The sequence below is a fragment of the Coenobita brevimanus genome, chromosome 80 (genome assembly GCF_032717465.1).
Source record: "Coenobita brevimanus isolate Jiangsu-jjx chromosome 80, ASM3271746v2, whole genome shotgun sequence".
NCBI classification, from domain to species: Eukaryota; Metazoa; Arthropoda; class Malacostraca; order Decapoda; family Coenobitidae; genus Coenobita; species Coenobita brevimanus.
In genome coordinates, this window is record NC_137033.1 from 26,509,596 (window position 1) to 26,524,812 (window position 15,217).

A 15,217-nucleotide genomic window follows, 5' to 3' on the forward strand; every position below is an offset into this window, starting at 1 on the left:
GCATGGATTATTTTTTTATTCATTTGTTTTTCCTTCCTCTGTTCTGTTACTTAAAAAAAAAGTAACAGCGGGAACAAAGTGGCGGGGGATCACCACTCATTAAGTGACCGTGAGTGAGGTGGGTGTGACCCAAGCAAAGACGAGCAAGGACAGTAACCACCTCTGCCTTCCTTTCTAATGTTTTTCCTCTACTTTTGTTTCTAAGTCTTTCCTTACTTTCATCATTCAGCATACGTAGTTTCTGCTTCATCTCTGCAACTTCTCATTACTTCGTTCACCTGGTTTATCTTCTCTTCAGTATCACTGCTCTGGTCTATCACACTGCTTGCTTGTTTAATTGTCTCTATCATTTCTGAACTCCTCCATAATACTCTCATGGTTCACAACTGTACTGGCCATTTCACTAATCTTCCTTCTAAGTGAACACACCTCAACTGACAGTTCATCTGTTGTTGTGTCTTTTTTGTTTAATTCCTTTACTGATTATTCAATTTCCTTCTTCTGCATGAGTAATTGCTTTTTCATGTCATCCATTTTACTTTGAAAAGTTTTCTCCATTTTATTAACTCTAATTTATTATATGTATCCATTTGAATCAGTTCTTGGTAGAAACCATCACCCTGTTTTCTACCTACAGTATATCCCTTTTCTTAACTCCTTCCATATTCACTTTACGAAAGATGGTGCTCATCTTGTAATTTTCACTTAGAAAGATAACTTCTACTTGCATGTTTGCATCTCCCTGCCACCTGCCTGGTGACAGACGACACCCAGCTGATGATGCGTTGTATCAGCGGATTCTTGTACTACAGTAATTGGATGTATTCTATTATTTGGACAACACTTTTGCTTATACTTGCTCTCCTATATTAGAACATCATTTAGTTTAATCTAGTACAGAGCTTGACTCATATAAAGATACAATTTAGGTGTGGCCGGTTGTGGCCAAGGGTGGCCAGCGAGGAGCGAGGTGACGTGACGAGCTGCCTCCTGGTGTGTGTGTGTGTGTGTGTGTGTGTGTGTGTGTGTGTGTGTGTGCCCAATACACGAGGCCTTGGATGGCCGTTGTCAACGTTTTTGTTTTACTGTCAACGTTTTAAGCATTAATTTTTTGCTGCAGCGTGTTCATAGTAAAATATTAGATACTTTTTACATACCTTAGTGTTTTATGTTTGTGTACTAGCAGTGTGACCATTAATGTTAAGTATGAGGTTAACCTGAGATGTAACAGCCAGTTAAAAATTACGCGTGGGGGTAGCGTTGGGGAGGGGTGTGGCGGAGGGTTAGGAGCTGGGGAAGAGGCGGGTGGAGCTCGTTTCGTCCCTCTTTCCCTCTTCCCTCGGTATACAGGGGTAGGAAGGGGGCAACCCTGAGCAAAAATTAGTGCTTGTGAGTGCAATACGTACCGTATGAAATAAATCCAAGCGTAATAAACAAGCGTAATGCAAAACGAAATGAGCCTTGTATTGGCTTCAAACGTAAATTATTGTAATATTTTCCTTAACATTCAAGCTCGCTTGGAATTCTGTCTGGGAGAGAACCATGTTGCTGGACAGTTGTCATCTTCAGTGAAATGGACAGGGAGACAGAAATACTGACGGAAAGACATGCATATGCCTTGGAGAGATTCGACATTGTTGTTATTTTATTCTCAGTATCAACAAACACATTTAGTAACCCAAGATGAATGCGAGTATAAACTATTCCGACATGGAAAAGGAATTACACAGACGGACACACGCCATTTGAGATTCAGGATGTGTGCTATTTAATTTTACTAAAAACAGACGATTACATCCATGTTCAGAATGAACTTGCCTCCTAAGCAGGATAAAGACAGACTATTAGACAGAGACAGACTCTGGATTATTGATTCATTTGATTCATGTTCAGTTATTTAATTTTTGGCTCCACCAGATGACATGATTCAGACTAAGTGCTAACAGACCCCTCTCGTAGACGAAGATTGATTGATTGATTAATTAATTGTAGTAGAAACTGGCGGCGCAACTGCTAAGGTCATATGCCGCCGGACACCAAGCTAAAACACATGGCAAATAAATAGTGCATAATCGATATAAAGTTAACAACTTTTTCTAGAAATAAAACACTGAAAATAATAAAAGAATAGTTAAAAGAGAAAACAATTTCTTATAAAAGTGGAAGGAGGCCCGCCTCCTGAAGAAAACCAAAAACATCAGTAAAATCGCTATGGGCTCCACCAAGCATCGAGGAGAGACATAGGCACCATCTACCCCTGTATGCCTATGGAGGAATCTCCGACGCAGGTCCCCCAAACTTGGACACTCGACCAGCAAGTGACGGACAGTAAGGGAAACAAAGCAATCATCACGGTACGGTTGAGTCTCACCATTCATCAGGAACCCATGTGTAAGCCGAGAGTGCCCAATGCGAAGCCTAGCAAAAACTACCTCCAATCGCCGAGGCATGGAAGGGAGAACCCTTGACACAACCACTCTCTGGAAGACCTCTTTCAGCTTATTATGAGCAACACGATCCCAGCGTCTCTGCCAACACACATGCATTCTGTCCCACAAGTAAGGTGTTAGATCAGATGCAGGAAGCGAATATTCTGTTGGAGGCTGTTGAGTAGCCGCAGTCTTGGCCAATGCATCCGCAGTCTCATTGCCCACCACACCAACATGTGCGGGAACCCAGCAAAAATCCACTCTCTTCCTCCGACGACGAATGAGGAACAGCCACTCCAAAATAGCTAAAACTAAGGGTTGGGAAGAGTTAAAAGAGTCCAGGGCCAAAAGCACCCCTTGAGAGTCGCTAAAAATAGTAAAATAATTGTCAGGATGAACAAACACTAACTTCAAGGCTAAAATGATGACTGACAACTCTGCAGTAAAAACTGAGGCAACCAAAGGAAGACTACCCCTACGGCTAAAATTGGGAAATACCACTCCAAAACCAACACCTGATGCGGATTTAGAGCCATCAGTATACACAGGCACAGAACCACCATGACTAAAAGAAAGTTCTAAAAATAACCATAAAAGACACTGAGGAGCGACAAAATCCTTTGAACCTGCAATAGGCCTGAGAAAGTTACCTTGGGCAATATCCAAGGCGCAACCCTCAGGATCTGAACAGGACTGACAAGTACTGCCAACAAACCAAACCCCTCCAATATATCCTGAACCCTATAGCCAAATGGATGAGGCAAGCGAGGGTGTCTACTATAACACAAAAGACAAGACTGTTTCGTTACATCCTCACAGACAAGTGAGTCTGGAAGGCGACGAATCCGGAGCCAGCACCGTACTGCAACAGACTGACGCAGTAGATCTAAGGGAGGCACACCAGCTTCCACCAATAAGCTGGGAATTGGAGAGGACCGAAAAGCCTCAGTTGCAAGGCGAAGACCAGCATGATAGAGAGCATTTAGAGTTTTTAGTCTTGATTCTGTGGCAGAGGAATATACCTCACAGCCATATGACAGCTAAGAGGTTACAAATACCTGAAACAAATGCAAGAGTGTCCGTCGATCAGCACCCCAAGAGGTATGGGACAGAACCCTCAATAGACTGAGAACCTTCATACATGATGTTTTAAGATTTGCCAAGTGTGAGACCCATGTCAAACGACAATAAAAGTCAGGCCCAAGAATTTCGTCTCTGTCACACAACGGAGTCTCCTGCCACAAAGCTGGAGATCAGGGTCCGGGTTACCCCTCTCATCCTACAGAAGTGCATAGCCACAGTCTTTGAAAGGGAAAACCGAAAAGCCTTGGAAGTGACCCAGGCAGAAATCTTGTCCAAGGCAAGTTGCATACGCCACTCAATAGCAGACATGCGGGAGCCAGAAAACCATATAGCTAAGTCATCCACATAAAGGGATGAGGATGCTCCAGCAGGCACAGTGTCAATGATACCATTAATGGCCACTGCAAACAGGGAAACACTTAAGACACTCCCCTGTGGGACACCTTCCTCCTGGCACAGTGGCGCAGAGAGGGTAGAACCCACACGGACCCGAAATACACGATCAGTCAAGAAGTCTCCAAGCAACACAGGCAGGCGACCACATAAACCAAAGGCATGAAGTTGCTGGAGGATGCCATGGCGCCAGGCAGTGTCATAAGCCTTCTCAAGGTCAAAAAACACAGCCACAAGATGTTGCTTGGAGGCAAAAGCTTCACAGATTGATGCCTCGAGCCTGATAAGGTTGTCTGAAGTGCACCGTAATTTACGGAAACCACTCTGCGACGGAGAGAGAAAGCAACCCTTCTCTAGAAACCACATAAGCCTGACATTGACCATCTTTTCGAACAGCTTGCATACACATGATGTTAAAGTGATAGGGCGATAAATGGAGACTTGGGAATGGTCTTTACCAGGCTTGGGAAATGGGAGGACAATACCCAACTTCCAACTCCTCGGAATAGAGCCCTCACTCCAAACCCTGTTAAAAAGGTCCAATAAAAACTGAAGTGAATCAGTCGGAAGATGGCGCAGCATAGCGTATGGAATATCGTCAGGCTCAGGAGCAGTGTCACGACACTCTGAAAGGGCAGCACGCGGCTCAAGGAGGCTGAAATCTAAATTATACGGCTCTCCGCCACGAGAGCGAAAGTCAAGACCCAGCCTCTCCTGATTCCTACGAAAGGTAGCAAATGGCTGAGAAGGATCCTTTGTGGAGACAGCGTAAAACTGATCTGCAAAAGCAGAGGCTACTGCATCTGGTGCAGACACAAGTTCTCCGTGAAGGCACAACACCGGAGGGGAGGGGGGCGAGAACCTACCATCAATCTTGTGCACCTTTTTCCACACCACAGACATTGAAGTTGAAGATGTAATTGTAGAAACATACGACCTCCACGAGTTAAGGTGAGCATTCTTCATGACCCATCTATAGTGGGCACGTGCTTTGCAAAACTGCTTTTTTAGAAAAACAACATTACGATTGGCAAAATACCGACGAGCAGCTGCTTTGTAAGTTCCCTTTGCTATGGAGCAGTCATCATTCCACCATGGCACAGGTCTCCAGGAAAAAACACCAGAAGTCCGTGGGATAGAATGAACCCCTGCTGAGAAAATGGTCTTAGTAAAATATCATTCGGGATCATCGATAGTTGAAAAATCAGTAACCCTGTTGGCAAATACACATAGTTCCTCAAAGAGAGACCAATCAGCTCTGTCCAGATACCAGCGTGGCAGACGGGCTACAGGAACAGAGTGAGTAGGCTGGACTACTACAGGATAATTGCCACTACCATGTAGATCATCCAAAACCTCCCAAGAAAAATCAAGGGCACAGTTAGAGGAGGAGATGGTAAGGTCAATGACAGAATACGTGCCAGTCTGAACATGAAAATGGGTCGGCCTTCCATCATTTAGGACAACCAAATCTAAATCCCCAACCAAAGAGGCAAGAAGATCACCCTGGGGATTTGAAAGTGAGTCACTCCACAAAGGATGGTGGCCATTAAGGTCACCAAGGAGTAGGAAAGGGGGTGGAAGTTGGCTGATAAGGGTTTCTAGATCAGCACGTATAACAGGAACGGAAGGTGGAAGGTACAGACAACAGATGGTATAGCACCTCCCAACGTGCATCTGTACTGCTAGAACTTGAAAGAGGAACTGAATCTCAAAGGAAATAAAGGGGACATCAGAACGGCACAAAATTGCACATCCACCGCTGTGACCACCAGGAGGAGATGCATGGAAGGCCTTATACCCCCTAATGGAAGGGAACTGTCTGTCCCCCACCATTGTCTCCTGAAGACACACACATAGTGGGTTCAGAGCAGAGAGTAATAACTGCAATTCCTCCCAATTTGCCATGGCACCTCTACAGTTCCACTGAAGACAGATTGGTACTGATTGAGCCATAGTGATTAGTATTAAATATTATGAACTTAGAAAGCTATGTAGCAAACTCGTTGGGAAGGGAGTGAAAGCCCTTCTTCCTAGGCGTGGAGCTCTGCCTCACCAACCGAGAAGGCAATGAAGATTTAGAGTTTCCATGGGTGGAAGTACCCTTACCCCGAGACATGTCCCGCCCATCGCCAGAATGAGTCCGAAGCACAGAGACCTTCTTGGAAGACCCACGTGCCCCGTCCGCACACCCATGTGAGGGTTCAGCTGGCACCTCGGGGCCAACCGAACCCCCCCCCACCAAATCAACCAAAGGTTGGCCGCTGGGTGACGGATCAGAGGGAGCAAGCGACTGAGCTCTGTGAGTATCTAAAGACCCTGGCCCCACCACATCTGAGGAAGAGGCAGGGACGGGAATCCTAGAAGGGCCATCATGAACACCCACAGACTTAGACGCCACCACTGGCTAGGTTGTCGAGCGAAGAGCCCCCTCAGAATCCTCATGCAGTACAGGAGTTTGAACCATAGAAGGAGGGGAGTCACCCAAAAACTCCTCACTCCTCACTCGTTTGAGGTTGGCAGATGCAACCTCCATCTCTGCACCAGAACTTAAAGCATTAGAAACTATAGTGCCACACTGCAAAGAAGAGTGAGCAGGAGTAGCAGAGTGGGCAGATGGTACAGGAGCAGCAGTCAGTACGGGAGTAGCAGCCGATACAGGAGTATGAGAGACGCTGTATTTTTTGTATATGTCAGGACAAGGATGCACAGGAAGGACATCGGGAGTCTTGGATGTGTCAAAGCAAGGTGTAGCATCGACACGGGTGTTTGTCACAGGAGGAACCGGAGGAACTGGGATGGAGGAGGCACTCCCAGACGCTGGAAGAACCACCGCAGAGGGGACACCCCCAGAGACAGGAGGCACCTCCCTGGAGGAAGCACAGCTGCTTCCAGGCTGCACTCCCTCAGTGGAACCCCCCGGGCGAGAAGACCGGGAAGTAGAACCACGAGAATTTGATGGAGTATTGTGTGATGGCAGGGGCACCTGCCGGGTAGCTTTATGACGAGACAACACAGCAGCAAAGGTAACCCCAGGGCGAATGAACCGCTCCCTTACCCTGGCCTTTGCCTCAGAAAAGGAAATTTTCTCCTTCGTTTGGACAGAAATAATCTCATATTCATATTTGTATACTTTGCAATCCCTTGAGGAGGCTGCATGTGCTCCTCCACAGTTCAAACATTTAGAAGGTTGAGAACAATCATCTATATCTTGAGAAATTCCACCACAATCTCCACAGACCTCAGGAAGGCCAGACGCTTCCCGCCTGCAAGAACGGTGGACATGACCAAATCTTTGACAATAATAGCATCTTCTAGGTCGGGGAACATAAGGTTTAACCTTAAGCTTCCACCACGCAGCAGTGATAACCTCCTGCAAAGTAAGACAGTCAAATGTCAAGATAAGAGTGGGCGTGAGGGTTAAAACTCCATCAACTTTCTTCATAATTCTCTACTGCTACAACACCCTGAGGAGCCAGCCCCTCTAAGAGGGAAGAATCAGAATATAAGATCAAGTCACGAGAATATACAACCCCTCGGGACTGGTTTAGGACCAAGTGACGAGAGGCAGATACAGGATAACCAGTGACCATAGTTAGGGACTGGATGCGTGAACTCTCCTCTTCATTCCTAGCTTCTAGCAATAGAGAACCATCACCCTGCAAAGAGACCTTGGGGGTAAATCCACATGCTCAAACTAGACCACTGTGAATCTGAAAACAATTCAGGTTCCGGAAGGAAGTACCATTATCCATTTTAAGGACTACGTATTTTGTTTAAGAGTTATTAACAAAAACACCAGGTAACACCTCGACAGGAAGGGCATCTTCATTCGCAGTTTTGGCAGATGACCCTGAAGGTACAGGGTCATCGGCCAGAGAGTGACCAGGTGATGCCAAATCGTGTGGCTGATCACCGACCACACGAGTGGTTAAATAAGTTTGGGATGTATCCATATATACATGCTTTAGACAAAATGGCACCAGGAGCCAAGGGAAACCGCCTACCAGGGAGTGAGGGGACCGAGCGCGGTCTGAGGGGAGCGGGGTACTTCGTCCCCAGAGGGTGTCCCCAAAAGGACACCCCGTGATGTGAAAGTTTGCTCCCACCAGTGCAAAGACTCCCTTCCCCAACACCCCCCAGCTCGGACACCCAACCAACCAACTCGGGACAGCACCGAGGCGATCCCTCTGGAGGGCGGCACCGATGAGCCTTACGGGTAACCTACGTTTCGGGCAGCACTTAGTCAGACCCCTCACCCACAACCCTACCCGCATGGGAGACCCTGCCGGATGTCGTCACATCCACGGGCAGGCTTGTGGGATCACAGGGGCACACAAGCCCCCCCACCACGACAAGGTGGCTGCCCACGGGGAGGTCGTAGACGGAGATGTGATAGACACTAGGATAGACTGACAGAGGGAAAGACAAACAGACAGTTTCTCAGTTATCATTTCACAATGATTGCAATTTCACTCCTGCTAAAGGCAGACGATTTTACTCAGCATAAGTGAGAATAAACTCGTTCTTTAAATGAAGACGTGAAAGACAAAGAGGTAGAATAAACAGAATGAAAGTGAGGCAGTTTCAGAATTATTATTTTCACATAAATTGGAATTATCAGTTCCTGTCAATTGGTAATGCATTATTGTAACTGCTAGAGTTAGCTCAATGATAATACGATTCTTCCGATTAGGAAGACGTAAAACAGTTGCAGACATGCTGGGTACCAGACACTCTCTAAACATCGTAGTTCATTCATGAAGTAAATTGCTATTTTATTCCTGCTACTGGCTGACAGTTTTATTTAGCTTAGGGTAGAACACGCCTCACCCGTGAGAGATACCTTTACTTACTGAATTACATTAATTACACTGACGCTTTAGAAGTCAGAGCTTGTGTTATTTTTTAGCAGCATTGAGTCAGGCTCGTCATGACCAGTCTTCTTTCCGTATTTTAGCATATATATTTATGTGTGTGTGTGTGTGTGTGTGTGTGTGTGTGTGTGTGTGTGGGCTCCCCAAGTAGTACCCGCTAGGTACTTAAGGACTTTTTATGGTTTATCACAAAGAGCAAGAAAATTATTAACATGTAGTTTAAAGTTAAGTCAATGATCAAATGGAGCCCCCCAAATTTTCCAGAATTTTGAAAAGGTACGGCCTGATTTTCCAATATCAAACCCAAATCAAGGACGTTGCCAGTAGTAAAAACTACACTGGCACATTTAGGAACGGAAGACCTAAATTCTCTCAGCAAGATCCACTGGCGGACGAAATCAAGGGCTGTTTGAATCCCCCCAACCGAAACTTGTGTCGTATTGCACAATCGTCAGCAAAGCATGAGTGCTTAATATTCCCTGGGATGGAAGTAGATGACAGAATATTGAGCGTAACACTAAACAAATGAGAGTAAGCACACTTCCCTGAGACACCCCGTAATCTTGGATAAATATATCCGATGTTACTCAGTGGGTTAATTTGATAAAGTTCTGTCACTTAAAAAACAGGAAATAAAAATAGACAAATCACCTTTTAAACTATAATCACAGAGCTTTATTATACTCAAGAACTGTGCTTCTGTGCTTACACCCTGCCTAGGCAAACTCTTTCGCCTTTGTCTATCAAATTGTACCTTTCCTTCTTGCTGGAAGTTTGCCCTCATTCACCCAGTCCCAAAGAAGGGTGACCATTCTCAGCCCACTAACTATCGACCAATTGCTTTAATATCCTGTATCTCAGAAGTTTTCGAGTCAATTCTTAATAGAAAAATTTTAAAGCAACTTTCCTATCACAACCTTCTTTTTAATCGTCAGTATGGATTCGGTCAGGGACGCTCCACAGGCGATCTTCTCACCTACCATTCAGACTCCTGGTCATCCTCCTTTCGGGACTTTGACGAAAGCTTTGCCATTGCACTGATATCTCTAAGGCTTTCGATCGAGTCTGGCATAACTCTTTATATTCCAAACTGCCCTCTTACGGTTTCTGTCCTTCTATCTGTGCCATCATCTCTAGCTTCCTTTCTGGTCGTTGTATAGCCGCTGTTGTAGACGGTCATCGTTCTTCTAGATTTATCAACAGTGGTGTTCCTCAGGGCTCTGTCCTATTACCATCGCTCTTCCTTTTTTCCATCAATGACGTTCTAAGCTGTACATCTAACCCTATCCACTCATACACTCAAGACTCCACCCTTCACCTTTCCATTCGGTTCCCGCAACGTCCATCTCAACAGTTACTTCAACAAACAAGGGATGAGGCTGTGGCACACGTAATGTCTGACTTGGCTCGTATCTCTGACTGCGGTAAAAATAATCTTGTTGTTTTTAATGCATCAAAGACTCAGTTCTTACACCTATCAACCTGACAAAATCTTCCACAGGTGTACCCACTAATGTTTAATAATATTCAGCTTAATCCTGCATCATCTTTTAACATGCTTGTGGTTTCATTATTTTACTCGGGACTTATCTTGGAAAGATCATATTACATCTCTTGTAAAATCTGCCTCCAAGAGATTAGGTGTGCTAAGCCGACTCCATTCCTTCTTTACCCCTGCACAATTGTTGACTCCATACACGAGTTTTTTCCAACCCTGTGTGGAGTACAACTCTCATGTGTGAGGAGGTTCCCCACATACAGCTCTTCTCAATAGGATGGAGTCAAAGGCTTTTCGTCTCATTAACTCTCCTCCTCTTACTGACTCCCTGGAACCCCTGTCTCTTCGCTGCACTGTTGCATCTTTATCTCTTTTCTCTGGCGGCTTCAATGGTCACTGGTCCTCTGAACTGTCTGCATGCATCCCTCCACCTCTACGACGGGCGTGTAGCACCCGTCTAGCAGCAAACTCTCATCCCTTTTCTGTCCAACTCGCTAATGCAAGAGTTGACCGTTACTTCCAGTCCTTCATTTATGCAACAGGTCATCTCTGGAACTGTCTCCCTCTGTCTGTATTTTCTGCTTCCTATGATCTCCAGTCTTTCAAACACAGTGCGTCCAGGCATCTCGAAATGATTGGATCTTGAATTTGGCTCTCTCTTGTATTTGTTTTTCTCTTGGGAGGAACAGTTATTGCAGGCTCGTGGCCTTTGGTTTCTTCTTCCTCGCATTAAAAAAAAAAAAAAGTATATCATGTCGCCACGCCATGTCATAAGCTTTAAGGATTCCAAGAACATCCCTATCATGTAAGTCTGTATTTGCAATTGCCTCCGAAATGCAGTTTTCCAGATTCATTAAATGATCTAGTGAACCTCTTTATTTACGGGAACCACATTAAAGATCATTTAACAAATCGTTCGACTGTAAACCAAAAAGAAGCCTATTAATAACCATTCGTTCTGTTACCTTATAAACCCAACACAATAGGACGAAATGAATTGGGATTCTTAAGATGACCAGCCTGTTCTGATATGTGCAAAGTGCCATGAGTTTGGAAACGTTCAGGATGCCCAAAGCTGATTGTACGAAGCCAACAGTTTAATCAGATTAAGATGCTGGATCATAACATATGTGACAGTACCTGGTCCAGGACTGGTATCTATACAGGATTTAAGAGCAAGGAGCAGTTCATCTGTCGTAAACTCTTGGTTGTATGGGGAATCTACGTCTTATGTGGCAAAGTCTAATATTTGTAGCTCAGACATGCTTGTATGGTCTTGTAAATGCTGGTCCTAATTGGCTGGGGCACTTACCTGAGAAAAACTCCTGGCGAAGATGTTAGCTACGGCCACGGGATCATCATAGATGTTATTAAGCACCTGCAGAGTGGTCATAGGAATGGAGAGGCTTTTGTTATTTAAAATTTTAACAGTGCACCTGACTTTACTGTGTGAGGTAAAAAGATTCACCGTGGACACAAAAGACCCCCAGGAGTCGCGTTTAGCCCTTCTAATTATTTTCCTTGCCTCAGCCCTTGCTTGTTTGTGTGCAATAAAGCTCTCCTCAGTAGACTGACTATCAAAAATCCTGTATCTCATGTTGCCATTACTTAATGCTTGTCGACAATCCAGTGTCCACCAATGAGCTCTATACTTGAACTGTAGAAGTCTTGGGAATAGCAGCCTCAGCCGCGGGTTATGAAACTGGTTAAATTTTGGACTTTTACATCTACAGTACTGGTGGCTGATTCGGAGAGACTGAGACACTTGGTAGAGGAGTTTGGAAGGCTGTGTGCAAGGAGGAAATTGAGAGTACATATGTATACGAGTATAGTGATGAAGTATTCGAGATTGGTAGGTGGTAGGAGGATGAATGTAGTTTTGAATGATGAGCTGCTTGAGGAAGTAGTAGTAGATGATGCTGTGGATGGAAGAATAGATGTAAAGGTGAAGTTTAAAATGAATGAAGTAGGAAGGGTGCTGGGAGAAATGAAAAAAAGTGTTTAGATGTCGTTCGCTTAGAATGGATGTAAGGAGAAGGCTGTATGAGAGTGTAGTGATACCGACTATGTGGGATGGGGCTGAAACATGGCATATGGGTGTAGCAGAGAGGAAGAGTTTGAATGTAAAGGAGATGAGGTGTCTGAGGAGTACGTGTGGAGTGACACATTTGGATTGAGTGAGAAGTGATGAAGTGCAAATGAGAACTGGAGTTATGCTGAAGACAGCTGATCAAGTTGAGTAGAGGGTTGCGATGGTTCGGGTATATGAAGTGAATGGATGAAGAGCGGTTGGTGAAAAAGATAACTGGATCTGATATGAGAGATGTAAGGCTGAAAGGAAGGCCATGAATAGGATGGATGGATGTAGAGCAAGGAAGAGTGGCTGCGTGTAATAAGGATGACTGGAGAGAAAGTGTGAATGAATAAATGATGATGTGGCCCCGAGGCGATTTTCTCCCACAATGGGTCTGATCAGCTGATCAGCTCAGGTGCATGTAAGGAGATGGATCCATTATGATGTGGCAGGGGTAAACCAGCTCTGTTATCGGGCCCTGCTGCAGATGTCGCTGATTGCACCGTACAGTTGACCCTCCTGTGGTGTGGTGTGGTGAGCATCTGTCTCTTCTCCCCTTTGGGCTAAGATACGAGTAAATTTTAGGAGTGTGTCATCCTGTCTCGGCTGCCCCCCTTTCTTTTGGGGGAAGCAGCCTAAGTATATAGATAGACATCTACAGTCTCCCCAGGTATATAAAAACTGGCAATACTTAAGAACGATCCCCAGTCTGCTTCCTGATAGTTAAATTTTTGGAGATGGAGGGTCCGAAATAATGTTGAACTGTAGAATTAGGTCGGCTACTTGCTTTCCACAGTCTTTGATATTCAAGCTACCCCACTGATAGTGATGGGCATTAAAGTCGCCCAACACTAAAATATAACTAGAAAGGTGTTCAAAATGTTAATTTAAAGCATCACTATCAGTGGGGCATGTGGTGGGCAGCAGAGAGAAAAAATAGTTACTTGTTATCAAATTTTACTCTGGATGCGACAACCTCCAGAGTAGAATTTAGAACCACTTCTGTCTGTGGGTGTGATTTGTGTGTTTGTATATGGCAACTCTGTGATCATCATATCTCCTCCACTAGTGGTAGTTTTTGAACCCTCGAGGATCAGGGTGATCCGCCAAGCGCGTCTCCTATAACAAATAACATCTTTACTGTGTATTGATAGCAAGATTGCTATATTGTGTAATTTATTCCCAAGAGTCCAACAGTTCTACTGTAACACAGAGAATGTGAAGTTTAAGATTTACAAGGGAAGCCAATGTGCTTAGTCTTTTTATGCTGCCCGCCTACATGCGAGCATCTACCGGGGGAGCTGTCCCGGTGCTTGCTGATGGAAACCTCCATTTTATCATCTATAACAAGGCTCTCAGACTCCCCCGAGGAAGAGCTGACTCTTCTCTCCCTCACTGGAGGAGGAGCTGGACTAACATGAGGACGTGACTATTTTATATGGGTGTTCAGACTAATCTTTTCAGATTTGGTTTAGGCCGTACTATCTGAGATGCAGCAGCAGCCTTAGAGTATGAGGTAGTTGTAGGGATATCAGTTAGAGAGCTGGAATGCATAGGAGGCTGAGATGAAGAGGCAGAGTGAGTGGTGTGAGGAACAGGGGCAGGGTCAGTCTGTCTTACAACAGAGCACATTTCAGGGCTGGACATCACCGCCAAAGCATAGGAGGTATTCGGCAAGGGAACTGCATCCAAAGCCTTCACCTTCTTCCTAGCTTCATAGTAGATGCCCTCAGTTGCTATCATTGTGCTGACTTCTTTCTCTTTCCACTTGGAACAATCCCTCGAGCAAGTAGTATGAGTATCCTTGCAGTGGAAGCAACATATAGTCTTTTTTATGCAGTGTTCAAAATCATGACCCTGAGCTGCACACCTGCCACACACTGACTAAGAAGCCCGACAAGTCTAATCATTATGCTCATAAAGTTGGCATTTGGAGGAGAGAAAGGGCAAGGCAAATACAGTGTATGGTCTTACATGAACTGTTTCATAACGGATTTTGACATGATCAGGAGGAGAAACTTTGCCACAGGTTAAGGAGGTTTTTGCAGTCCATCCTCTTGCCCTCCACGAACCAAATAATAAATCTTGCATCTATGACATCTTGTTGAGCAAGTTCAAGTATGATCGCGTCCTCCTTCATAAACACGGGGCCCCTACAGATGGTAACACTCTTACAGGAATTCATGTTATGCAGGATCCTCAGTTTGACTTCATGAGTGAATTTTGCGCAGAAAAGTAAGAGAGAAGTGGAGGAACGACTGGGTAAATATGATCTGTAGCAGATGGGGGATGTGGAAGGTGTGTGCAAGATATTCACTGACGAAATCTGTGCAGCATGTCAAGTGGTGTGTGGAGTGGAGAGAGACGAAAGGAGATACAAGGAACAGCATGGTGGAACGAAGAAGTGCGACAGGCTGTGGCGCAAAAGAAGAACGCATATAGTGAGTGGATGAGAAACAGGGGCGAGAAGGAAGTTGAGAGATGGAAGAGAGAGTTACATGTAGAGAGGAAGAGAGATGTGAAAAGACTAGTAACAGAGAGTAAGAAGAGATTGGATGAGGAATCTGGAAGGAATTTGAGTGTAAATTTGAGGGATTATAAGAAATTGTTCTGGTTAGAGGTAACGAGAGTTAGACAGGGTGATAAGGAAGTAAGTTGGGGAGTGAACGATAAAAATGGTAGATTGCTAGTGGAAAAGGGAGGAAAAGTGAGCAGATGGAGACAATACTATAAGGAATTGCTGAACATAGAGAATGAAAGCATTGCAAGTATAAGTGGCTGGGGAATGGCTGGGAGATGGAAGGAGGTGAGAAGAGAGAAAGAAAACAGTAGTACAGAAATGGTGGAAGTAATGAAGAAAGTC